This window comes from Staurois parvus, unplaced genomic scaffold (genome assembly GCF_062004578.1).
Source record: "Staurois parvus isolate SC_StPar_1 unplaced genomic scaffold, SC_StPar_1.0 ptg000007l, whole genome shotgun sequence".
Taxonomy (NCBI): domain Eukaryota; kingdom Metazoa; phylum Chordata; class Amphibia; order Anura; family Ranidae; genus Staurois; species Staurois parvus.
In genome coordinates, this window is record NW_028317803.1 from 5,941,943 (window position 1) to 5,968,256 (window position 26,314).

Genomic DNA, 26,314 nt, shown 5'->3' on the forward strand with positions numbered 1-26,314 from the left:
GTTGCCATGGTTTAATTGCACATAACATGTAAACATTCACAGTGCAGGGAGGAAAAAGTATGTGAACCTTTGGACTTAATAACTGGTTGACCCTCCTTTGGCAGCAATAACCTCAACCAAACGTTTCCTGTAGTTGCAGATCAGACCTGCACAACGATCTGGAGTCATTTTGGACCACTCCTCTTTACAAAACTGTTTCAGTGTAGCAATATTCTTGGGATGTCTGGTGTGAATCGCTCTCTTAAGGTCATGCCACAGCATTTCAATCGGGTTGAGGTCAGGACTCTGACTGGGCCACTCCAGAAGGCGTATTCTGTGCTGTTGCAGCCATTGTTTTGTTGAATTACTTGTATGCTTTGGGTCATTGTCCTGTTGCATCACCCATCCTCTGTGGAGCTTCAGTTGGCGGACAGATGTTCATACATTTTCCTGCAAAATGTCTTGATAAACTCTGGAATTCATTTTCCCATCAATGACAACAATCCGTCCAGGCCCAGAGGCAGCAAAGCAGCCCCAAACCATGATGCTCCCTCCGCCATGTTTCACAGTGGGAATGAGGTTTTGATGTTGATGTGCTGTGCCTTTTTTTCTCCACACATAGTGTTGTGTGTTCTTCCCAAACAACTCAATCTTGGTTTCATCTGTCCACAGTATATTTTGCCAGTAGTGCTGTGGAACATCCAGGTGCTCTTTTGCAAACTTCAAATGTGCTGCAATATTCTTTTTCGACAGCAATGGCTTCCTCCGTGGTGTCCTCCCATGTACTCCATTCTTGTTTAATGTTTTCCTTATTGTAGATGTGTCAACAAAAATGTTAGCATGTGCCAGAGATTTTTGTAGGTCTTTAGCTGACACTCTGGGATTCTTCTTTACCTCATGCAGCATTCTGCGCTGTGCTCTTGCAGTCATTTTTACAGGACGACCACGCCTAGGGAGAGTAGCAACAGTGCTAAACTTTCTCCTTTTGTAGACAGTCTGTCTTACCGTGGACACATGAACATCAAGGCTTTTGGAGACACTTTTGTAACCCTTTCCAGCTTCATGCAAGTCAACAATTCTTGATCGTAGGTCTTCTGAGAGCTCTTTTCTGCGAGGCATGGTTAACATCAGACAGGGCTTCTTCAAACCAGTAAACCCAAAACAGGTGTGTGTTTTTTAAGGGCAAGACAGCTGTCAGCAACACATCCAATATCATCACACTGATTGGAGTCAAGGCTGGCTCACTCCTGGCTCCAATTAGCTCTGGGAGAATTCATTAAGCTAGGGCCTCACATAATTTTTCCTCCCTGCACTGTGAATGTTTACATGTTATGTGCAATTAAACCATGGCAACATCTAATGTTTATGTAGTATTATGTTCAGCAGACTGTGTTCTTCTATTGTTGTGACTTAGATGACGTTCAGAGCACATTTTATGCCCAATTCATGCAAAACTCCACGTAATCCCAAGGGGTTCACATACTTTTTCTTGCAACTGTATATATACACACACAGTATATACACACAGGTGAAACTCGAAAAATTAGAATATTGTGCAAAAGTTCATTTATTTCAGTAATGCAACTTAAAAGGTGAAACTAATATATGAGATAGACTCATTACATGCAAAGCAAGATAGTTCAAGCCGTGATTTGTCATAATTTGTGATGATTATGGCTTACAGCTCATGAAAACCCCAAATCCACAATCTCAGAAAATGAGAATATTACATACAATCAATAAAACAAGGATTGTACATAGAAAAATATTGGACCTCTGAAAAGTATAAGCATGCATATGTACTCAGTACTTGGTTTGGGCGCCTTTTGCAGCAATTACTGCCTCAATACGGCGTGGCATGGAAGCTATCAGCCTGTGACAGTGCTGAGGTGTTATGGAAGACCAAGATGCTTCAATAGCGGCCTTCAGCTCTTCTTCATTGTTCAGTCTCATGTCTCTCATCTTTCTCTTGGCAATGTCCCATAGATTCTCTATGGGGTTCAGGTCAGGCGAGTTTGCTGGCCAATCAAGCACAATAATCCCACGGTCATTGAACCATGTTTTGGTGCTTTTGGCAGTGTGGGCAGGTGCCAAGTCCTGCTGGAAAATGAAGTCAGCATCCCCATAAAGCTCGTCTGTGGAAGGAAGCATGAAGTGCTTCAAAACCTCCTGGTAGAAGGCTGCGTTGACCCTGGACTTAATGAAGCACAGTGGACCAACACCAGCAGATAACATGGCTCCCCAAATCAACACAGACTGTGGACACTTCACACTGGACTTCAAGCATCTTGCAGTGTGTGCCTCTCCATTCTTCCTCCATACTTTGGGTCCTTGGTTTCCAAATGAGATGCAAAAGTTGCTCTCATCAGAAAAGAGGACTTTGTTTTTCTTTAGCCCAGGTAAGATGCTTCTGACGTTGTTTGTTGTTTAGGAGCGGCTTGACAAGAGGAATGCGACATTTGAAGCCCATGTCCAGGATCCGTCTGTGTGTGGTGGCTCTTGATGCACTGACTCCAGCCTCAGTCCACTCCTTGTGAAAGTCCCCAACACTTTTGAATAGCCTTTTCCTGACAATCCTCTCCAGGCTGCGGTCATCCCTGCTGCTTCTGCACCTTTTTCTTCCACACTTTTCCCTTCCACATAACTTTCTATTAATATGCTTTGATACAGCACTTTGGGAACATCCAACTTCTTTTGCAATTACCTTTTGAGGCTTTCCCTCCTTATGGAGGGTGTCAATGATGGTTTTCTGCACAACTGTCAAGTCAGCAGTCTTTCCCATGATTGTGATTCCTACTGAACCAGACTGAGAGACCATTTAAAGGCTCAGGAATCCTTTGCAGGTGTTATGGCTCAATTAGTTGATTGGAGTGGGACACTTTGAGCCTAGAATATTGCACCTTTTCACAATATTCAAATTTTCTGACATTGTGGATTTGGGGTTTTCATGAGCTGTAAGCCATAATCATCACAATTATGACAAATCACGGCTTGAACTATCTTGCTTTGCATGTAATGAATCTATCTCATATATTAGTTTCACCTTTTAAGTTGCATTACTGAAATAAATGAACTTTTGCACGATATTCTAATGTTTCAAGTTTCACCTGTATATTCACACACGCACAGATCTTCTGCTTTTGATAAAGTATTTTTTTCTTTAAATAAACCATTTTTATGGTGTCATTTTCATTGTGTATCTATAACATAATTCTGAAAGTACACTATACTATGGCTAAGTCACTTCTAATGCTTACTGTAGTAGGTGTGCTGCATTTGATCACTGAAAAATCTTATTTAAATGAAGTTCAACTTAGAACAGTGTTTGCAGTTTTATTGCTTCATGCTATATATGGATATTATGGAAAGTCTTTATTTAAATTGAACATAAGATTCACATACTGCGTGCCATCTGTTTGCCTCTAATGATACTGTGAACTATCTTAAAGTACTATCTTAATGAAGAGACTGAAGTGTAGTTAAGAATTCTCATAGGTGTTATTGTGTTAGTTAAGTTTAATGACTACATCTTATTACATCATCCGTTGTACTTGAAGCACTAGCTATGTTTTGACATTTTTAGCAAAAGTCATGGATTATGTACTAAAAATCTTAATTAAATAGCATTTTGTAACATTTTCTGCATTTTTAATTAATTTCATAAGCATTAGAAATAAGAAAAGGCTTTCAAATAATGTACAGAGTACACTTAATGTTCAATGTATTCATAAAATGCACTACAAAAAATTAAAGAAACAAAAAGGAAGACAGACACTTTGATTTTCTACTTGTTATTGTGTCTAGTCAAGTATATATTTACACTTGTAGAATCACCTGAAAATGTGTCTAGAGACGGTTCAATGTGTCCATCTCTTTATCTCGGTCTACATAGATGGCAAAGTAAATCAAAAAGACATTGTAAACATCATCTTTAAATACAGTATCCTTTATACATTATTACAATTAATTATTGAAATGTATAGTCATTGGAACTATTCCTGTTCTTATATATCCCTATATAGGACTGTTTAAAATCCACACGATTTTCCATTTTGAAAATTTTAATATGTTTTAGGATTAGAAAAGGAGATTGTTCTAACAGTCAAACAAAAAGTGCAGAGAGCATGTGTAATAATTCAAATGCAAATAACATACACCTTACAAAGGCTGCATGACAACACAGGACATAAAGTGGAGTTGGGATGGGATTACGATGGGATTATTTTTAATGAAAAATGTGACAATAGAAAGTACAGGAAAATGACGTAGCATGTAAATAAGGGGTTGGGAAAAAAATTAGAAAAGACTAGGGCAAAGGAGAGGGAAATGAGGGAAGTGTGAGAAAATGACCACCCCAAGTTTTATCCCTAACTCAAAAGACAAAGTGAGTATTATCTGGTATAAAAGGGGAAGTAGTAGAAGATTCATAGCATCCAAACTTTTGGGGCGTTGGATTCTGTTGAAAAAAATTTTTTATCACAAGCTTATCCATTTTGTGTTTTTTTTCTCAAAAGCTTTATTTTGACATCTAAAGAATGCAACATTTACAGAACAGAAGAACAGAAGTTTGACATATCATAGAACAGATAGAAATATATGAGGGAAAGATATAGCTAAAAATGTAAATAATTTTGTTTTGTTAAATTTGTTTAATTCATTTTTGGTATTTGTTTCATTTTCAAATTCAGTTTGATTTGTATTAGATTTGAATTCGAATTGGCACCAATACTAATGTATTCTTATGGAAATTTGAATTTCAGAATATGGTTCTATTCTATTCTTTTCTTTTTTACATTCTTTTCTATGCTATGCTCTTATTTTGTATTTTTTTTCTATTTTATTATTTTCTAATTTATTTGAATTCAAATGTATTCTATTCAAAATTTGAATTTCGGAAGACAGGTATATTCTATTTTATTCTATTCTATTTATTTTTTCTATTTTTTCTTCTATTCTATTTGTTTATATTGTAATCTATTATATTGTTTTTCTATTCTACTCTTTTATACTCTATTCTTTTATTGCCTATTCTGTTCTTTTTTATTCTAATCGATTCTATTTTATTCTTTTGTATTATATTCTATGCTTTTCTATTCTATCCTAATCTAATCTATTCTATTCAAATTCAAATGTAGTTCTCTTCAAAATCTCTTTGAATTTCAGAAGACAGTTGTATTTTTTCTTATTTATTCTACTCTCTTATTTTTTTATTCTATTCTATTTGTTTATATTCTATTCTAATCTATTCTATTCTAAATCAAATTTATTCTATTAAAATTTTGGAATAAAGTTATATTCTTTCTATTTTATTCTATTCCATTGTTTTTTATATTCTCTTCTATCCTCTTTTTTTCTATTATATTCTATTATTTTCTATTCTAATCTATTCTATTCTTTTATATTGTATTGTATTCTATTCTAGTCTATTTTTGTATTGTCATTCTATTCCTTTCTAATATATTCTATGCTGTTCTTTTATGTTCTATCCTATTCTTTTTGTATTCAAATTTGATTCCAATTTCCATTTGAATTTGATTCAAATTAGATTCGTATTCAAATTTCATCTGAATTTTGTTTAGTTATTTACTATACTACTGTAATCTGGAAATTCAGGGATATCTGAATGTCCAAATAACTAAAAAGTTGTTCCTATACTCTCCTGCACTTTGCAAAACAGGCTTATGTTATAGCCAGACCTGAATTGGTAAGGTGCTCTTGCATCCATGTTCGCTGGGTACTCTTATAAATGGCAGTAGACAAGATAGTGTGATAGTTAGCAGTTGTGTGGAAGTAGATACAGTATGCCCATGTAGTTTTGAACTTGGATAATTTATTTTAGGATATATGTATCCATTCTTCAATCTTGGCAATGCTAACCACTTTCTGGAGCTGCTCACTCAGAGTAGCAATATGTTTTGACCTGCCAATGCACAGGTACACAGGTACACAGAGCTTGGCTGCATTGATCATATGCATGGCCAAGAACTTGTGGTATAGTCAGAAGCAGTTGTGTGATAGAGAAGGTAGGACTCATGAACTGCCCTCTAGAAGCATTGAATATACTGTACTGCAGATACTCTTATACAGAATCCAAAGTATTTTAACTCTAAACTAAGTAACCCTATTTTCTTAATTTTTATTGTACTAAGCTAGACCCCATAGTGGGTACTTGGACCCATGGCCGTTCCAAATATATCACCTAACTTGGATCTGTAAGATTTTGAAAATGTAAGAAGGAACTTGTACCAAGACAACTCTGAAGTGGTGTAGTATTTTGAGACTTCTCATCTTCACTGTACCTTCTTTACCAAATTAAAGCCCCGTACATATGATGAGAATATTAGACAAATGGTTTTCCATTTCTTTTTTCATGCTACTCTCGTATTGAAAGTGAAGAGGTTAATAAAGTTACAAAATTTCTTGTACAACAGAAAGAAAATTTGGAAGTGATGTAATGTATTTGTATTGTATTTTCAGATGAAACCTGTACTAATTAAACGAAAATCACACAATCTGGTTTTGTACAAGCAAAATTTTCATGCTTGCCCCTTCAAATAATTTCAGATGAAAGCTGTATACTAATGACCAGATTATCGTACGATCGATTCGAAAGCAGTATTTTTCATACAATTTTCTGATCGTGTGTACTAGGCTTAAGAGATGTTTAACCCATGTTTCAAGGGTTGCCTTAACTTGGTTAGCATTGCAAAGTGATAGGTGATAGGTGTGGTAGAGGGGGGGGGGAAGATTCCAGGAGCTTTTGATTTAAAAGGTGACTGTAAGGTTAGACAGCATGGATATAGGAGTGGCAATAAACATGAGGGCATCATTGACATAATTTGAGTAACATGCCCATCTCTTCCAAAACAGATATTTGGATTATTCTGGATCATACTGTATGTTATACAGGTTCTATCATGAGAAGGAACAAAAAAGATAATGGTCAACATTGTCTGGTGTCTCTCAGATTTAAAATCAGAGTATTTCACAATGGCTTTTGCGTAGTTATATAGAGAGGAAACCAAAATAATAAAATGTGGGATAAAATTCCATTTGTGAACTATGTAGAACAAAAAGGGCCAAGAGAAAGAGTCAAAAGCCTTCTATCTATGGAGAGTAACATTGCAGGGATTCCTCACTGTCTCACTTTTGGGTTAATGGTGTGATTATTCCTATCGCTAGCTTGGTGCATCAGCAAAAAGACCACTTGACATTTTCCCATGGGACTGCCTATCATTGAGTTTAGACTTGTGGCAAAGATTTTGGCAAAAGTTTTAAATTTATGCTTTTGAGATGTTAGTCTAAAATTAGACCAGTATATAGTGTCTGTATAGGGATTGGGTATTATCCTGTACATATCAAGGTTGTGAAGGATTCCTGCCTGACGTTATCACCTTGTCTAATACTGTGAAATGCTTCTACAATTAAGGAAGTGCTAGGCTTTATAGCTTTAATGACCAGCTGTATTTTTAGGGATGTAATTGGCTTCTCAAATACTTGTTTTTGAAAATCCATTAGGAAGGAGGACTAAGGAAGGCAAACAGTTGGTTGGCAAAGGCTGTAGGGAACTGTTTGGGGTTAGTGTATAGTTTGAATAAATAATAGAAATGTCTAAAATTTGGGTTATAATTGTTCAAGTTTAAGTATTTGTGGGAAGTTTGAGGAGTTTGTAAGTTGAATTGAGGATTTAGAAACTATTCGTTTCTCAGCTTGATTTCCTAAGAGGTGAAGGTTCTGTTTAGTTCTTTTTAATTGTACACCCCATTAACACCCATCATACCATAATAATATACTCATTGGCTAGTTTCCCACCCAAAGTTTTGTCACCAATCCATTGCTCAGCAGCTGAGGTAAATCTTCCTAGCAACAGCGGGCAGTTTAATACCTGAAACACAAAGCAGAAAGAACCAGCAAAGCAGCCATGGAGATACATGGAATGAACAATCATCATAGCCCTCTATTAAGAGTGAACTTTATATAAAAAACAAATGGGTGATAGGCAGGACAATCCCATAGGGGCCACTTCTCTATTTTTTCTTTCCTTTCCCTGACACAGGATTGTACACCCCAATAATACTCAGAATACCATAAGAACATACCTAAATACTAAAATAAACACACAACAAGGATTGTGGAAAAGTTTAGGCCATGGCCCCTTTATTGGGTTGAAATCAATTTTAATTAAGACATGAACTTTAACCTTTAATATCAAACAGAGCCACTGTTAACAGTTAACAGGCCAACATGCTTAGTCACTAAGACTCAAGTAGCAATATCTTTTACCAACCAAATAACAGTTTACCAACCACTGTCCACCCACAAAGTGGGTGACATTACCTCATAAAGATGGATCTTCAATATCAAACATAACTGTTGATAGGGGTGATAAGGGTGACAATCCCATGGGGACATGTCTCTATTTTTTTGTTTGGTGGCCCTAACATTCTAGTGGCAAGGCAAGATCTTCTGTTTGCTGAACAACATTTGAATACTCTTTCCTTTACAATAATATTAATTACAAAAACACATTGAATACAAATAAAGAACCATCAACGTTTAACAGTTAAGCATTACAGATTCAGAGTTTCATGGGGATACAAATGTGGAATCACATGGAATTTGATGTGACAACATTAAAATACTCTACCTGTAACAGAAACATTATTTTGAATGTATTGATCTTTTTCTGCTATACCAATGATTTAATTTGTTTACAAATATGTTTATAGTATATGCTTATTATTGAATGGAAAATGTACTATGTGTACTACATATTCATAAAAGCAGAGAACCTATGAAAGCAAAAAATCTGTCAGTCACACATTTGTGTGTTGCATTATATTTGTAAAAATGTTTATTAGATCAATATCTTCAGTAAAAAAATATATACATTTTTTAATTAATAAATGATCCACATTTTACACTAAATATGAAAGATAGAACTGTGCAACAAGTTAATATATAACAAACATTTATTACTCTTTAAAAATGCATTTGCTTGTGATAGTGTGCTAAACTATGATTCCCAAAATTAAATCCAGAGAACTCATAATTAACCTTTATAGCTCATGGGTGTAGAGTTAAACCTAGTTATTGTTCTGTTTTATTATATTTTGCTTTAAATAGGTTATTTTTGATGGTAGAAAAATCATAACCAAATTTTGCTCTTGCATCTGTGCAGCACTACCTGCTTAGGGACCGCTGGTTTTTTTTTAGGTCCTCCTATGCTCTGCACGGCCAGGCAACATTTTTCACATTTTGCACACTGAAGTCAAATAACAGTCCTGAACTTGGTTTTGTGATTTTATTAAAGGGTTAAGAACTTGGATGGGGTCTAGGGGTATATGGAATGCCTGAGGAACTGCAGAACTTGAGGACAAACTCCTTAGCAACTATATAGAAAACTGCAGATAGCAACAGTCTCTTTCCTTGAAGAGCAACAAGGGCTCTTTCTAGTGTACCTCCTCAGACCCTGGATGATTCCTCCTCTTCATCCAGCCGTACTGAGGGTATTCCCTGAGCAAGGGGCCCAAAAGCTTAATTTAGAACAGTCTCAGATGAGAAGCTAGTTGGGTCTTGCACCTGACTGCTCTCTCCCTTATCCAGCCCAGGGGGAGTAAAAGTGCTCACACTGTCCTGTTAGCTCATTGGGTTGGTGGCTGCCTTCAGGCTCTACGCTGGGCTGGCTTCTTCCCTGCTACACAGGCTGTGCTCCTTGGGAGACATTGAAGGAGTGAAAATCCTCTTTTCCAGCGACCTGCCCTGGGGCCTCCTCCCAGGCTCCACACTTCAGCCTTCCTCAATCCATCTTCCACCCAACACTGCACACCTCCTCCCAGGTTCTGCCACATTTGAGGGTTGCCCTGGTCACCATGCCCAACCTCCTGCCAGGTGATTGGCCAGGGTCCCTCAAACATGCAGATCTTGATCACCTCCCCTCCTCCACCCCTCCACCAGAAAGCTCTCAGATTTCTGGAGAGGTGAGAGGGCTCCAGAAACCTTGACGTGATAGAGCCTCCCAGCCTGCCATAATTAACCTCATTACCTCATTCCCAAGCTGACTCATCCCCAGGCTGCTACTTAGCCTCTAACAAAAAATCCCACCTAACTAACCTGGAGGGTGTTACATCTGTATATACCTTATGAACCAAAGCTATTTTTACATTACTGCTGAGGCTTTTTGTCTGCAATAGCTATGTTATTACTTAAGATAAGTGATTTATACCATGTGTTATTTTTATTTCCACATAATCTGTAGACAAACAATGTAAGAAAATAAAAAAAATCACGTCTACTTTTATTAATGTTAATATTTTAAAAAAACAATGTTACTGCACTGTTTGTTTTCAATGTGTGCAGTTTAATGCAACACTAAAAAAATTAAAAAGTTTAAATATTAAAAAGAAAGATTAATTAGGGGTTAATATTTGGATTAAATAGGAAGAAAATAAAAAAAAACTTTTAAGTTTGCCTTAACTGACATCATATGAAAATCAAAGGTCATCCCTCTATTATGCACCCAAAACAAAGCAATGTTACAGTAATACAATGTGCTATAATGCTGCTATATTGAATTTCTCAATAAAGCTCCTGAACAGTGTTGTGAGAGAAGCTGCTGTGATAGAGAGCAAGATGGCAATTGCAGTGACTGGAGGAACAGTAGGGGAGAGGGACAACTTGTGAGATTGGTTCATTGCTTTTGTTGGAAGATCTCACTGAGTCAAATTTGAGGCATTCTCTGTAAATAGGGGTTTCATTTTTGGGAAGATGCAATCTAAGATACAATTTCAGCTCTAAGCTCATCCATTTTTAAGGAAACGCTGCTTTTCTCATTACTACACTGGGTTTGACCTAGTAGGTTATCAAAAAGGTTGAATTCAATAAGCATGCAAACATGAGTACAAATATCAACCCAGATAACACATGCAAACACACAAAATACCTGTTCAACTGTATTTCAGATCCCTTGGAAGCAATTGAGCACATGTCACATAGCAAATTACTGAAGGCTAAATTTCAACTCAATGCTCTATGTGTCATTTAATAGCTTACGTTTGCTAACTGTAGCCAAAAAGCCTGCTTCCATTGGGGACTCTGAGATTCCTAATTTGCATAAGAATAGGAAGTTAATTGTGTTACTGATATTCTGTCTTCCCACAGGAGTTCATTAAGGATGTTGAACATGATGAGAATGTAACTTAACTGTCTCTTCTAAAAAACAGAAAAAATATATACATACCGTATTGCTGCTTTTAAATTAAAAGTATGCAAAACAAGTGTGGTTAAAAATCTTTTTACAAGTTAAAATGGTTAAGACATTAGAGCACATTCTTTCACTATTATAGCTACATTTGCAAGTATAGTTTAACTCTTTCACAGCAGTGAAAAATCAATCTATATTCTTTGACCACTTATTTGCACATGTATATAAACGGCTGGACAGGAGCAGTGCAGGAGTGGGTGGCCATTTATAAATGTCCTCCCACGTTCCCTGCCTGTGTGCGCTCCCTGGGAGCACGCGCACCACGATTCGGTACACAGTGCAACACCGATCTCTGTACAGGACCTCTGTGTGAGGTGCCGATCATGTGATCACTGATTGGCCAATCAGTGATCACGTGAATAGTAGTAAACAAGATGTCACTTCCTGACATCATTGCTTACTACAAGTGAAATCTGTGAATGATCAGAGGTCACATGGTACAAGACTATTCACAACAGCCTTGTACTATGTGACAAGCTGTGACCAATCACAGCTCTCACAATATTCTCAATGCCTGCAAGAATGAAGGCAGAGAGAAGGAGAAATTATTGCTTTTACAGCCTTTATGGGTGTAAAGGCAATCAGTGTAAAAAAAAAAAATCTTCATCACCCCCCACAAGTAGTACAGTGTCACTATGGTGACACTGTACAACTAGGGTGACAGTATGTTAAAAAGAAAAAAAAAACATAAAATAAAAATATAAAAAAAATGTAAAATACATTTTAGAAAAATTAAAATGTTTGGTTATAAACTAATTTTGGGTTATTTTTTTTTTACTAAAAAGATAGATGAATACATTTCATTTTGGCCAAGATTTATGAACAAAGGTTATGTATTTGCAAACTTTTATAAGAAAAACACTTTTTTTATTCAAAATGTTTGGACTTTTTCGTTTATATAGTAAAAAAGTCAAAATCCCAGTGGTGAATAAATACCACCAAAATAAAGTTTTATCTGTCTCAAAAAATGCTAAAAAATGTATATGGGTACAGTGTTGCATGACTGCGCAATTGTCATTCAAAGTGTGATAGCACTGAAAGCTGAAAATTGGCCTGGACAGGAAGGGGGTGAAAGTGTCCGGACTTGAAGTGGTTAACCACCCATTTTCCAACACTGAAAAGGGATGTCAGTAGTGCATAAACTTCATCCAACTTCAGTACTGTATACAATAATGCTAACTTGGCAAAGTTACAGGTATTGAGAATGAAAAAAGTGAACTACTTCCCTTTTCTTCAATGTTCTCTATTACGTTAGCCTCATTTTTTACTATCATTGGTTATCATATCAACTCACCTGTTATTAACTCCATCACGTATGTCAATCCTGATATATAAGGGTTCTCTGCAGGATTAGTCAAGACCTTGTATCAATTATTATTTCCTCAGTCATTATGATTGAGCATTATATCTCCCGCCTTTACTGCTGCAACTCCCTCCTCACTGGCTTACCTTTGCATAGGCTATAACCCCTCCATTCCATCACAAATGCTGCTGCCAGACTCATTCACCTTACCAACTGTTCAGTGTGTGCCCCCCTTCTTTGCCAGTCCCTCCACTGGCTCCCGCTCACCCAACGAATAAAATTCAAGATACCTACAACAACTTATAAAGCCATCTACAACTCAGCCCCTAGTTACATCACTAACCTGATTTCAAAATACCAACCAAATCATTCTCTTCATTCCTCCCAAGACCTCCTGCTCTCTAGCTCCCTTGTCACCTCCCCCCATGTTCACCTCCAGGATTTATCCAGAGCCTCTTCCATCCTCTGGAACTCCCTTCCACCATGTGTCCAACTATCTCCATCTCTGTCCACTTTTAGACGATCCCTGAAAACTCATCTCTTTTTAGAGAGGCCTATCCTTCCCCCACCTAACAATTGTACATGTATTTTGTCCATCAGCCCATCCCCCACAGTTATTACCTTTTGTATCCCTCGACATTCCCTTTTAGATTGTAAGCTCTAACGAGCAGGGCCCTCTGAATCCTCCTGTATTAATTTGTATTGTATTTGTACTGTCTGCCGTTGTGTTGTAAAGCACTGCGTAAACTGTTGGCACTATATAAATCCTATATATTAATAATATTAATATATTATCATTTTATAACTACAGTTTGAAAATATTTTTTTGATTTTTCAATAAGATTTTTTTTCTCTATACATTTTATTAGTTATATGAGATTAGATTTTATAAGCAACTTTTTTATTTTTATTGTGACTTTAATGAGCTTTAGTTGCAAATGTTATGTTTCTAAAACATTCTGTATTTATTTTAAAGCCTTGAAGAAAGGGGGATCTATTTGAACCCCCAAATGTGGTGGCTGTTTTATATTGTTTTGCTGAATGAAGATTAATATTAACCTTTTTTTTGAACAAGTGCACCACCCAGCCAATTACTTACAATGACCAACACTGCTAATCTAATGAAGTGCAATACAATCAACTTTCTCTGGTCTGGTCTAATTTAGGCATGAGCTTTGCTTTCAGGTTGAACATGGGTTCGGGTGAACCAAACTCTTTTACAGTTTGAGAAAACAACAAACTAATGTGGCTGTTCACAGCTATAGCAACAATTTACCAAACATGCACCTTGCCTTTGACCTGTGGTCAGGTTGATTAGAAGGGCAAATAGGGGATTTCTTATGTGCCAGCCCCTTCACTATAAAAGGCCGAGTTCCCAACAGCATGTTGCCATCAGTGGCGGACTGACCATTCGAGCACTTGGCACTGCCTGAGGGCCCAGGGTCAGTAGGGGGCCCCATGAGATGCCCTGCTACCTTTCACTGGCTTTTTTATAGGCTTTTTTGGGTGTGGGCAAGGACACAGGGGCCCCATGATCCCCTATTGCTCGGGGGCCCCATGAGTTGTTAGTCCGCGCCTGGTTGCCACTGTGAGATGGAGTAGATAAGGAGAGCTGACAATGCTTGCAGAGAGAGATACAGTATTTGATCTATACAATACTCTATAAAGTGCTGTACAGTGCTCTATAAAATGATATACAGTGCTGTATTGTGCTAAATTATATATTAGTGCTCAACTACCTTTTTTGTGTGCCAACAACTGAAGTTGCTGGTTAGCTGCTGCCTCCTTGCAGTTTTTGATTGGTGTTTAATTATTTTTTAAATATATACTTTAAGCTAGGTTTAATAGAAACACAATTTATTTCAGTATCACCAAAGTGAATTTGTGACTAACATAGGCAAAACTGTTCTTTTTTTATAACACATTAGCACAAACATGTGCAGTACTGTTTTTTGCACCAAATTACCACTTACTTAAGTGCACCAAAGCAAAACATCCCTGTTCTCCCTGGCTTATAATAAAATCAGATGTTCCCTTGTATTTATAATGTCATGCAAAAAAGCATGAGAAAATGAATGCTGAAACTCCTGCACTGGATGCTGAGCTCCACAATGTCAGTAACCCCACATGGAGTACTTTTTGGGAATGCAAGACTTGCTGCCCTCAACTTACCATGGAAATCCAAAGAAGCTGTGTGCAAAGAAACAAACAGAGGGCGCACGGGCCTAGTGCATTACCTTCTAAAAATGAGATTTATTGAATAAAAAGTAGTATACTCACAAAAGAATAAAATAAAAGGCACATCACAAAAAAGACAGCAAGGTCCAATCTCCCTAGATGTTGGCTGTTTGGGGACTGTAGGCCTCCAAATGTCTGAAGTGTTTTGAGGCAGAACCTCTTCCTCTGAGGAAGAGGTCTGGCCTCAAAACGCGTCAGCTCACCATTCTTTTCTCATCTTCTTCCTCCTAGGTGAAGCAGCTAGATTTATGAAACAGCTGAACATGTGCCCTTTTCTTCCTCCACCTCTACTGTTAATCCCACCATAGCTGCTAAAACTGGCTTGCAAGTCAGCAGTCAGGGGAAGAGCAATACAGCTGGTGGTGTACTGTGGATGTGCCAAGTTCAGTCCGGTCCCAAGTTAGGCCAAGTAATGGCTGAGTGGAAAAACACCAAAGGAGCAGACAGGATCAGCATCAGGGACAGGCAGAGATTGGCAACAAGTGGGCAGGAAGTCACAAATTCACTGGCCCAAAGCTTAGCCAATAATCCAGGTCAGTAATGGAGATAGACAGTGAACATAAGCAGAGAAAAGTACTCTGAAAGCAAGTCCAGTGGAAGTCGGGGCAGTAACAAGATCAGAATGGGTATCATAATCAGGAGCACAGCAGCAGGACTGAAGACCATTCTGCAAGGAGCATGAACAGAGCTCAAGTTTGAAAAGCCCACTTGGTGGCAGTGGACGTGTGCATAATGATGTACATGCAGTCAGTCTTCTATGTCCATACTCAAAAAAAATGTGCATACTGATGTGCACACACATTAGCCTGATAGTGTGCATATTTAGGTGCACGCACATTATCTTGATTGCTGGTACTATGTTTCTGACAGCCCTCCAAAAGCATATGGTAATTAAGCCTATGTAAGAGAAGCTCAGTACACACTGAAACCACAAGGGTATTACATGCTCATGCTCTTAGTTCTGAGCAAAGGCTAACTGCAAGACAGGCATTGGCACACATGCACAAAGGTACTGTATTAGTGCGCACAAATGGGCACGCACACATGCATGTGAAAATGCATGCCTGGTACTGGCAGTGACACTGGTACTAAAGGGCCTATTTAAGGACTATGACGTGATCAGATTGCTGAGGTGCCTTCAAGTAGTTCCAGCTTTACCTGAGTCCTGACCTGCTATACGTGCCTACCCGATTGACTCGACCTATCTCTAGATTTCTGCCTGTCTTTTGTGACCTTAGGTTGTATTCTGGCTCTGCTCCTGTCTTGCACTCCTGTACATCGCAGCCTGGTGGTGTACTGATCCTGGCTAGTATCCTGACTCTGCCTGATGTTCCTGTACCTCGCTGCCCAGCTGTTTATTGTCTTTTGGCTTGTGTCTCAGCTATGCTTCTGTTTGCCAATCAAGTGTCACAGTGTTACAGTTCTTGGTTACAGCCTTGTGATCTACAGTCATATGCTTCCTGAAAACATCAGCTGGCATTGCCTGGTACACCGGGCCTTATGCCACTCTGGGTCCTCACACTTCCTGTTATCACTACCAGGGGTGTTAGGCAAGAGGTGCAAGAGAAGCTCCCTCTCCAGGTCAATCTCTACTGGATATGTGACAGCCTATCACTGGATCACATGGTCAGTGGAAAGGTCCACATAAAAATGTGGTCCAGCAAGCATGGGAAGGGGCATTGCATCTCTTTTTCAGCCCTCACAGTTTTCTAGTGACTAAGAAGGATGCAAGATGGACCACAACTGGATCTGGTGGTGCTATCTCATTTCCGGAACAGTAGTGATGGTGACAGCACATTCACCTTTACCCCCTCCTCCTCAATGGCCTTATCTAGTGACTTCTTAGAACCACCAGTCTCCCCAAGCCCTCAGAGTCTATGCAACAGCCCAGACAAAACACTGCCATACAGTCCTAAACCCTAATAAGTATCAAATGGTACCACATCCCAATAATACTATAATAGTGAAACCACAAAAGGGGGTAAAGGGGAACTGGGACTTTGAGGTACCACACCCCACAATAATGTAATATAAAATATAAAAGAAGTATCAATATTTTATAAATAATGAACTATCAAAAAGCCTCCAAGGACTAGACACAACCCAAACATAGAGTTAATTTTCTATAAAAACATCGGAAATGGTGTTACATACTGTATATACAATCTTAAAATCATATAAGCATATTTTCTTCAACATCCAAAGAGGAACCCCAGTGCTTTTCAACTTATAAATCTTCCTCAGAGGGTTATTTGTTTGTTCTCTGGAATAATACCTGAAATATATACATATATTAGCATATCTCATAATTCAACAATATATAAACCAGGTTTCAATTAATACAAATATATAGGTTATCATTTCTACCTTACATCCATAATAAAGCATATACAATGGCCATAAGGCAGCAGTATTGTTGTATATCTTCAAGGGGGCGCTCTCCCAAGCATCCACAACAAATAGAAGGGATAACTGAAATCCTTCAGGAAGTATGTGGAATCGAATTAAATATTAAGGCAAAAATAAAAAGGAGTGCATCTTTGTGCAATATATTTTCTTTTTGTCATAGGATTTAAAACAATTGAGAACCCTTTGGAGCGAAGACTGGTAATTAAAGTGTTACTAAACCCCCAACAGTAAAATCAGTCTGTATATGCAGTAAAACCTGGTATAGAAACCAGGTTTCAATTATTAAAAACATACGGTATATTTCTTCATTTCTACCTTAGATCCACAAGAAAGCATATACAGCGACCATAAGACAGCAATATGGTTGAAAATCTTCAGGGGGTGCTCCTCCAAACATCCACAACAAACCCAAGGGATAACTGAAATCCTTCAGGGGGTATGTGGAATCTATTTGAATATTAAAGCAAAAATAAATTTAAAAATCTGAAAATCATGAATCTAATCACAAAAGAGAGACAAAATATAGCATGTATCTCATTTTACCTGAAGTATATATGGTGTCACCTAAAAGGTAGATGTCAGAGTTTGCAAGGTGCATAGCAGTATGTATAATATCCTGGTGTCAAAGAGACAAAGGTTGCTCTATGACAGTACAACAGAAAAATAAATAGGGAAAAACTATATATATATAATCTACTTATATTTAAGGGAGGGTAGAAGGGGACATTGATAACAATGCTCAAATCTTACTCACGGCTGAATAAATAAAGATCTTCCAAAATCATCTAAAATGGACCAGCAGAGATGAAAGATTCAAGCTTGTATTGACCAATGTGCAACAAGTAAAATTAGGGAGTAGGCAAGGATGCAATATAAATATGTACCGATGTAAGTCATGTGCACCAAATCAATCAATGAGCCACGCAGCAAAGAGCACCAAACACAGGGGTTCTAAATCCAGGTAAATTCATAAAGAAAGAAGGGGGATAAACACCCTTATGTATCCCCAGCTGTTGCTCTCCAATTGTGGATGAACTGCACATGATGTCACTTCTGGTTTTCGGAGGAACCGGATAATGATGTTACTTCCAAGCACGTGTGATGCTGTGGCCACCATGATGGAAAAGGAGGAAAGAAGGAGAAAAAGTGGTGCTGACACACTGAAGATCCTAGAGAATTATGGTTGACCAAAACTTCATTACTGGGCTAAGGGAAAGAAAATACTTTCCTCTGGAGCCACCTTGGTAAACATTCAAGGGGGTTACATGTGCCAGGTGCAGGTGGACAAAAAAGAAAAGATTAAAAAAGGGGGGAGAAGAGTTAAATCCTGAAGAGATTCAACCATTTACAAAAAATCAATAATTAACAAGTAAACACTTAAAGTGTTACTAAACCCAGGACCCTGCATTCACTATATCTGGTCTCCCACAGTTAACAGAACATGGAAATGCAATTATTTTAGTAAATATAAACTGCTAACTACCTTTTCTCATCAGCAGTTAGAGGAGTCTTGTGACTTCTATCAGTGTTCAGCAGAGCACTGGATAAAGCTTGTAGGCAGAGTTTTCTCTAGGAGGAGGCAGAACTTCTGACCTCTGTCTGGACAGTGCTGATCGGCCCTGTGCTGATCACATGCACTCTCCCAAGAAAAAAAACCTCTCTAGCGATACACACCAAATTGAGCTTGTGCAGTGTCTCTACACAACATCTCTTATCAGGAGATAAGAGGAAGTCACTGAAAGAATAGGAGGATCAGAGAAGTAAGGATCAAACAGCATTTTTACACAATGCAGGGGATTAACCCCTTAGGTTCCACAGCGAGTATAACAAGCATGCTTTACTGCATATACAGGCTCATTTTACTGTTGAGGGTTTAGTAACGCTTTAATTACCAGTCTTCGCTCCAAATGGTTCTTGACTGTTTTAAAACCTATGACAAACCATTTATCTCCCTGGTTTGGATGCATGAACATCATAATAAAAGGACATATTGACAAAATTATTATATATGTTTCAAGCCGTCCCTGTACCTTGTGTGGGTTTAGTAACACTTTAACTATGTATATAGGAAAATTAAAAAAGAAATATATTGCACAAAGATACACTCCTTTTTATTTTGCTTAATATTTAATTAGATTCCACATACTCCCTGAAGGATTTCAGTTATCCCTTCTGTTTGTTGTATATGCTTGGAGAGTGCCCCCTTGAAGATATTCAACGATACTGCTGCCTTATGGTCATTGTATATGCTTTATTGTGGATGTAAGGTAGAAATGATAAACTATATATTTGTATTAATTGAAACCTGGTTTCTATATTGTTGAATTATGAGGTATGCTGATATACAGTATGTATATATTTCAGGTATTATTCCAGAGAACAAACAGATAACCCCTTAAGGAAGACTTACAATTTGAAACATGTTGGAGTTCCTCTTTAGATACTAAAGCAAATATACTTATACGATTGTATATACAGCATGTAACACTATTTTTTATATGTTTCTTTATGGAAACTATCTTTATGTTTGGGTTGTATCTAACCCTTGGAGGCTTTTTTTTATATTTTATTATTAATAACATATTGATACTTCTTTTATATTTTATATTAAGGTATTGTGTGATTTGGTACCTCAAAGTCCCAGTTCCCCTTTTCTCCCTTTTGTGGTTTCACTATTATAGGAATATGTTCCATCCATTTTTAGAGTGGAACATGTAACATGTTCCCACTACTGCAGCCACTGCCGATCCCACCCTCCCTGTGAAAGCAGTACAGGGAGAATTTCCCTGTACTAGCTGTCAGTTTTTGAAAACAGTGCAGCCATGTTGGGCTCCACCGACACAGCTGCATCATTCATTCAAAGAGTTCTCTGAATGAATGAACTACAAGTCCCAACATCCTTTTCAGTTGTTGGTGTATAGTGCTCAATGAACTACCACAGCACTGATGAGAGCTCTGGTAGTTCATTGAGTCTTCTTGTCAGACTGTATGGCAACCGCGATCTGCTGATCACTGTTGCCATACTTTCCAGATTCAAAAATAAAAAATTGTAACTGCACATTTTTTTACCTGCAAAAAAAATGGGCATTTATTATTTTTTTAAAAAAGTGAACTTATTCTTTAGCCCGGGATCACACCACGCCGCATACCTGTGCAAATCACATGCAATTTCTGTGTGGTGCAATTTGAGCCATACATTTTGTATGGCTCAAATTGCGCTGCATCCAACCAAAAAAGTGCAGGACCTTTTTTTATCCGCACCAGAATCTAATCACATGGGTGTTTATACCCATGCGATCCTTTCTGCACATCGCACCGTGTTTTGCAAACCGATTTCTGGATGTTGTTAACTCAAAATACACACGCGCATGAGCAGGGTGCAGTTATGATGTGGTGCGGAAATCGCACAGAAACCGGAGTGAATTCCACTCCTGATCAGTGTGAACTTAACCTTTTCCACAGTGATACACATAAAAAACCCACCATGGTTGGATTTTACTGGCTCTTACAAGTGCAAAGTAAACACTTGCCACAATTATAGGGTCCATACCAAAAATATTGAATTGAAGTCTTTTGTTACCATTCAGACATACCATACCCTATACAACAATATACTAACTGCAGTTCAAAATATGTTGTCTATCTGGTGGAATGCCGATTGTGCATGCTGTATGTGAGGTACACAGCATGTCCCCTGAAAGTATGTATAGTGGAACATTATTTTGACTCTTGCAAACTTAATACCAAAGATATCTCTATTTTTCATGTCACTTTAAAGATATACATGGTGGCAATATGAGATCCTTTTATTTTCATGGTATAAAATATATGCTGCTCCCCTGCTTCTGGGAAGTGTGGGGGGCCCTATCAAAGACTTTTTCATCATGAGGCTTGGTGGATTTACACTCTGTGAACCAGGACTCCCCAGGGTTTGAACCACAGACTGGATGTTAGTCTTTTTTTAAATGAGTCAAAGGTCTAGTACATCATTAACTTATCTTTTCCTTTTTTTGGAAATTTTAATTAGGTTGTATGTGGGGCTATATTTCACCTACAATTCTGTTTGTGTTATAGGTCTAATTGCTTGTTTCTGTTTAGTGTTTTGATCAAGTAATTCTGCAGTGATCGTGTTTATTATAGAACAATCTTTTGTTTATTTGCATTAAGGGCTCTCTTTCTATGGGCTATTGGGTGTCCAGGTTTGACAACTGGCTGGAGCTTGCAGCTTCTGTCACCTCTGCTGGCCTGCCAACATTTCAAGCTCCTGTCACCTCTGCTAGCCTGCCAACATTACTAGCTCCTGCAACCTCTACTGGGCTGCCACTATCACTAGCTTTTCTGACCTCTCCTGCCCTATTCTGGTGTTTCAGCACTGGTTGCCACATGTTTTCAGCAGGGTAAATCATGCTCAGTGTCTCTTTGTTTGCAGTTAATTTCAGTGCTCTGTCCAGGGGCGGACTGACAACTCATGGGGCCCCCGAGCAATAGGGGATCATGGGGCCCCTGTGTCATTACCCAAACTCAAAAAAGCCTATGAAAAAGGTACCAGGGGCATCTCATGGAGCCCCCTACTGACCCGGGCCCTCGGGCAGTGCTCGAGTTTCCAAATGGTCAGTCCACCCCTGGCTCTGGCACTAGCTTTAAAGTAATACTTTCTACCATTTATTTCCAGAAAAAAACTGTCTGATCTCTTACATTGCAGAAAAATGAAGATATAATATAATATAAAATTGTACACTATTTCTGGCTATTGTCTTGGAAATAACAAGCTTTATTTTTATGGTAAAAGCTGAATCATCTCTTCTTCCTAAACTGTGGCCTAATCAAGCTGCCTACAAACTATAATATGGCTGCACAATATTTAAGGCTGTTGTCTTTGAAATGATAAATTCTCATTTTTATTTCATGACAGAAACTGCTTGTCTCTACCTTTTATATTGCAGCCTATTCAAGCTGCTTACATACTCTCCAGTCACTGTACTATATGTGTGGCTATTGTGCCTGAAATAATACACTCTGCGTTTTGATTTCAGGATAAAATCTAGTCTAGTACCTTTCACTGTGGGGTTGGGGTATTGAAGTGTTTTTGTTTTGTCATCTTTTAAGACAATACAGTGCAGGACAGTAAAAAAAGGCTCACAAACTATACAATGAACCGTTTTTGGCAACTGACTAATTAGTATAAAGTTAAGGGCTTTAGCTTAAAGCAGCTTACCAATCCTTAAATGTTGCGGCTGAATTAGTTTTCTCTTTAGTCTTTCCTTTATTTTCATCTGGCTAGCCTGCTAGTAAGTCTTTTGTCTTTCAACTTCCTTTAACAGACCAAACTATCCAGCAAAAATGGCAGTCAGAGACTTGAGACAAACCATTTAACACAAACAGGGGTGCTTACAATAGTCAGGTTGTGTTCATTTATGTGAAACCTTTATCACAAAAGGAAAAAATGTTGCTGTTCACCGGAGTTCAACTTTAATTTGTTAGTCTGTCTAAATTTGCTAGTGCATCTAACACTATACTCTCTACAAGTTTGTGAATGATGTTGTGAAAGTGTGGCTCCATTATTCTTTCATATAGTGGAGCCACCCTAAGCAGAAAGTTTTACTAAAACTGGAGCACTGGAGCTTTGACAATAAAGCCTGGAAGCCGACTGGTTTCTATGCAGAGCTGTGTCAGATTTTGCATGCTAGAGTTTTAGTAAATCCTCCCCAAGGTGTGTTATTGGCTGTATTACCAATGAACACAAAGGAAAAACAACCCAGAGAGGAACACTTATGCACTCAGCACAATTAAGGGTCAGTTTTAAATTTTCAGGTTTTTCTTTCAACTTTTAAGAATACACTTTCCTGTTGTTTTTAGACCTGTTATAGCTGGCACTTAAACCATGTCAGACCTATTACCACTGGATTAAAAAAAATAATTTGCTGCAGTTATAATTCCTTAAAAGCCTTATTTTAAGTTGTAATGAATTAGACGATGGTGTTGTATTTAAGCCAAGCAATAATGTAAAAGTAAAAAAAATCTATTAGACATAGTTATAGTAATATATTTGATATTTGTACTGTTTCTGATTTTCTTACGCATTGCATAAGAATAGGTGTATATCTGTACTGTCTCTTCTTATTTTTAAAAGTAAACTGTTGGTGCTATATAAATCATGTATAATAATAATAATATTAATAACTAACCATGTGACATTCCTATAAATATTACAACATACAATATATTTGTTGAGGAAATTCAGTAAGGATACATTTTTTTTAAAAAACTTTCCAAGAAGAGGAAAGTATATCAATAGAAAGGCATGTACGTAAATTTGTCAGTTTCCATCTCCAGTATGAACAAAAAAGGAAGAAAGGGTGCAGTACAGTGTATTCAGGTTTTGTGATGGAAGCCTTTATACATATTGGAAGGAAACCCGTGTGGAGAAAATAATAGGTTGTCATCACTACCCTGCTTTTTAAATGCTTTTCTGTATGACTGTCCTGCTGTTTTAGTGGCTTCTTTATTACTTAAATCACAACCCAAGAATAGGGATTATTGACAGACGAATATGTACAATTCATCCATTTTATTCAATATTGGAAGCCTATAGGGCTAGTAGACAAAATACTGTGGAAAAAAAACACATTTTATGTCAGCATTGACCATACACAAATCCTTTAAATAACTTGCTTGTGGGGTGTCCTAAAGCAGTATTTGGTATTATGGATCAGTATCATTATTTAACTGTGGTTGAATTGATTTTCTTTTTATATTTAGCTTAGCTTAAATACAGCAGTTCCTCAATTTTATTAATTTCAGTTTAAAAAAAGTGTGTGTTCAGGTCACTTTAGTAGTGACACATACTTTTTGAGCAAATGGTAATAGGTCTATTTTCAATGACAGAAACGGGCCAGTAGTTTGCTGTGTCTGCCCCTGTTAAAACTATCCTGCTGAGGCCCAATTTCTATTAAGCTCTCATTAAGAAATAAGAGAGCACATATGATACAGAAGTGCAACCTTTTTGGGGATGATTAGAGGGATAATTGAGTGAATGTATCAGAGAAAAAGAGTTTAGGCAGGTGTTTTACTACAAGAAATCAGAGACTGCAGGTTACACTGCAGTGTAAAACTGGCCAGTAGCAAGACAACTTTCAATAGAAAGGTTAGGCCAAAATATGCTTGGGGCATTAAGTACAGGCTGAAGCTTTACCACAGGAATCAAAATACTTCAGAGAATACAGCAGTAAAAAATTGTCCAAAAGCAGGAAAATTTTAATCAGGGATACTATACCTTACTGATAAAACAAACATAGCAACCTCTGCAATCAATTTAAAACTAGTTTTTTTTTTAAAAGGAAGATACACATAGATAGGGTTTTTCACAGAACAAAGAGAATAAAGTTAACAAATTAATGCTGTGCTTCATGCACCTCAAATCTAAAAATGCTTATCAACGTGTAGGCAAGTGTCTACAGGGAATTGTGTGTGTTCTCTAGTTAGCTGGTCTGCCCTGATAGGGGAAGGTGTTAACTTCTAGAACCCTGGTTACCATGGATTTTCTGGGGACAGCCACTACCCTGTGTTGCATATAAATAAGGGGAAGGTTCAGTCCAGAAAGAGTACCTGAGAGTGACAGCCCTGGAGCCCAAACAATACAATCTATTTACCACTGAAGGTGGATTAAAATGATCAGTTTTTAGTTATTCATGTAAAACCTTTATATCAAAAACTGTTTGCTATAACATTAACACTATAAAGTGTTAGCTGGATTTTGGCTTCATATTGTGATTGTATTCAAATCTGCCAACACTTTTAACACTCCCTTCCCCCCAGACTGAAAATGATGCTGTCTGCTGTGTCCTGTGCTCATTCCTCTAGAGTGGTGCCCCCCTAATACAGTAGGTGTGCTACTCGCCAGATCACCAGGTGAAAACGGAGAGAAAAAAGCCAAAAAAAATAAAACTGATGCAGCCACCACATCTATTGATTGGTAAGCTGCAATACTGTATAATACATTTTGGTTTTTGGATTAATACCACTTTAATTTAAAATGTGTGCCCTATCATTATAATCAAAATAAAAACCAGTATAATCCCCAGATAAATTAAATACAATATAATCCCCAATACACTGACACTATACCTGCCACGGGATCCCTTTTTTATAATGAGGATGCTGGCTTATTAAAAGGCCCTTTTATTGGCCCTTTCTTGAAAACGCCCTGTGGGTGGGGCGAAACGCGTTGACGCACTTCCGGTCTGCCATCTTCTTGGCCCACGTCACTTCCGGTATTTGGAACGCACCCCGATTTTTGTGGTTCAAGCAGCCATTTTTGAGGTGGAAAGCTGGTCATCCTCTACAGTGATCCTAAAAGCGTGAGATCCCTATATTTACAATTTGGAAACTTGTTCCTTTGAAGCCTTTGAGGCTATTAAACAAGGCATGTTATTTTATTGAAACATGTGAGTGTCCTTATTCTATCGATTTATATGGTATTGAGTGGCAGTATTACACTATGTAGCCTTTCTTTCCTTGCACACTATTGAGGATTCCGTGGAGAAGTAGAGTGGAGTCGATTGCTGTATCTAAGCAGGGTGAAGGAGATTTGAGTTCCTCCTGAGGGGCTATAGGATCCCTTATATCCTATGAGGCTTATTACTCACCTCCATCTGGTGAGTGCGGTCAATATTATTTTTCACGTGGTGATTAGGTGGAAGCACATTTTGGAACATTGTTTTGAAAATCCTTTTGGGAAAATAAGGACTTATGTTTGAAATATTATATATATATTTTTGCACGGACATTTATTTATTTGTGATTATTTTTATTTATTTAATTTTTGTGCTGTTTTTTGTGTTATTTAATGCATAATCTTTGTCCCTTGTCAGTTTAGACACAACAACATATAATCTTAAGGAATGATTAACCTAGCCCCCGCTCTACAAAATGGTGGGTTTACAGCAGCCATAACGGCAGTGTGTGCTGGAGTTGTTAAAGAGTTTCTATTTCTTTCAAATCCTGTGGTACCCTTGAAGTGCAGGGCAGTGCCCAGGCTGCACCCTCCTCATCACTATTACTGGAAACTCCTGTCAGTCATAGCAGAGGTCACAATGGCTGTTGGAGGAAAGCTTATGCTCTAT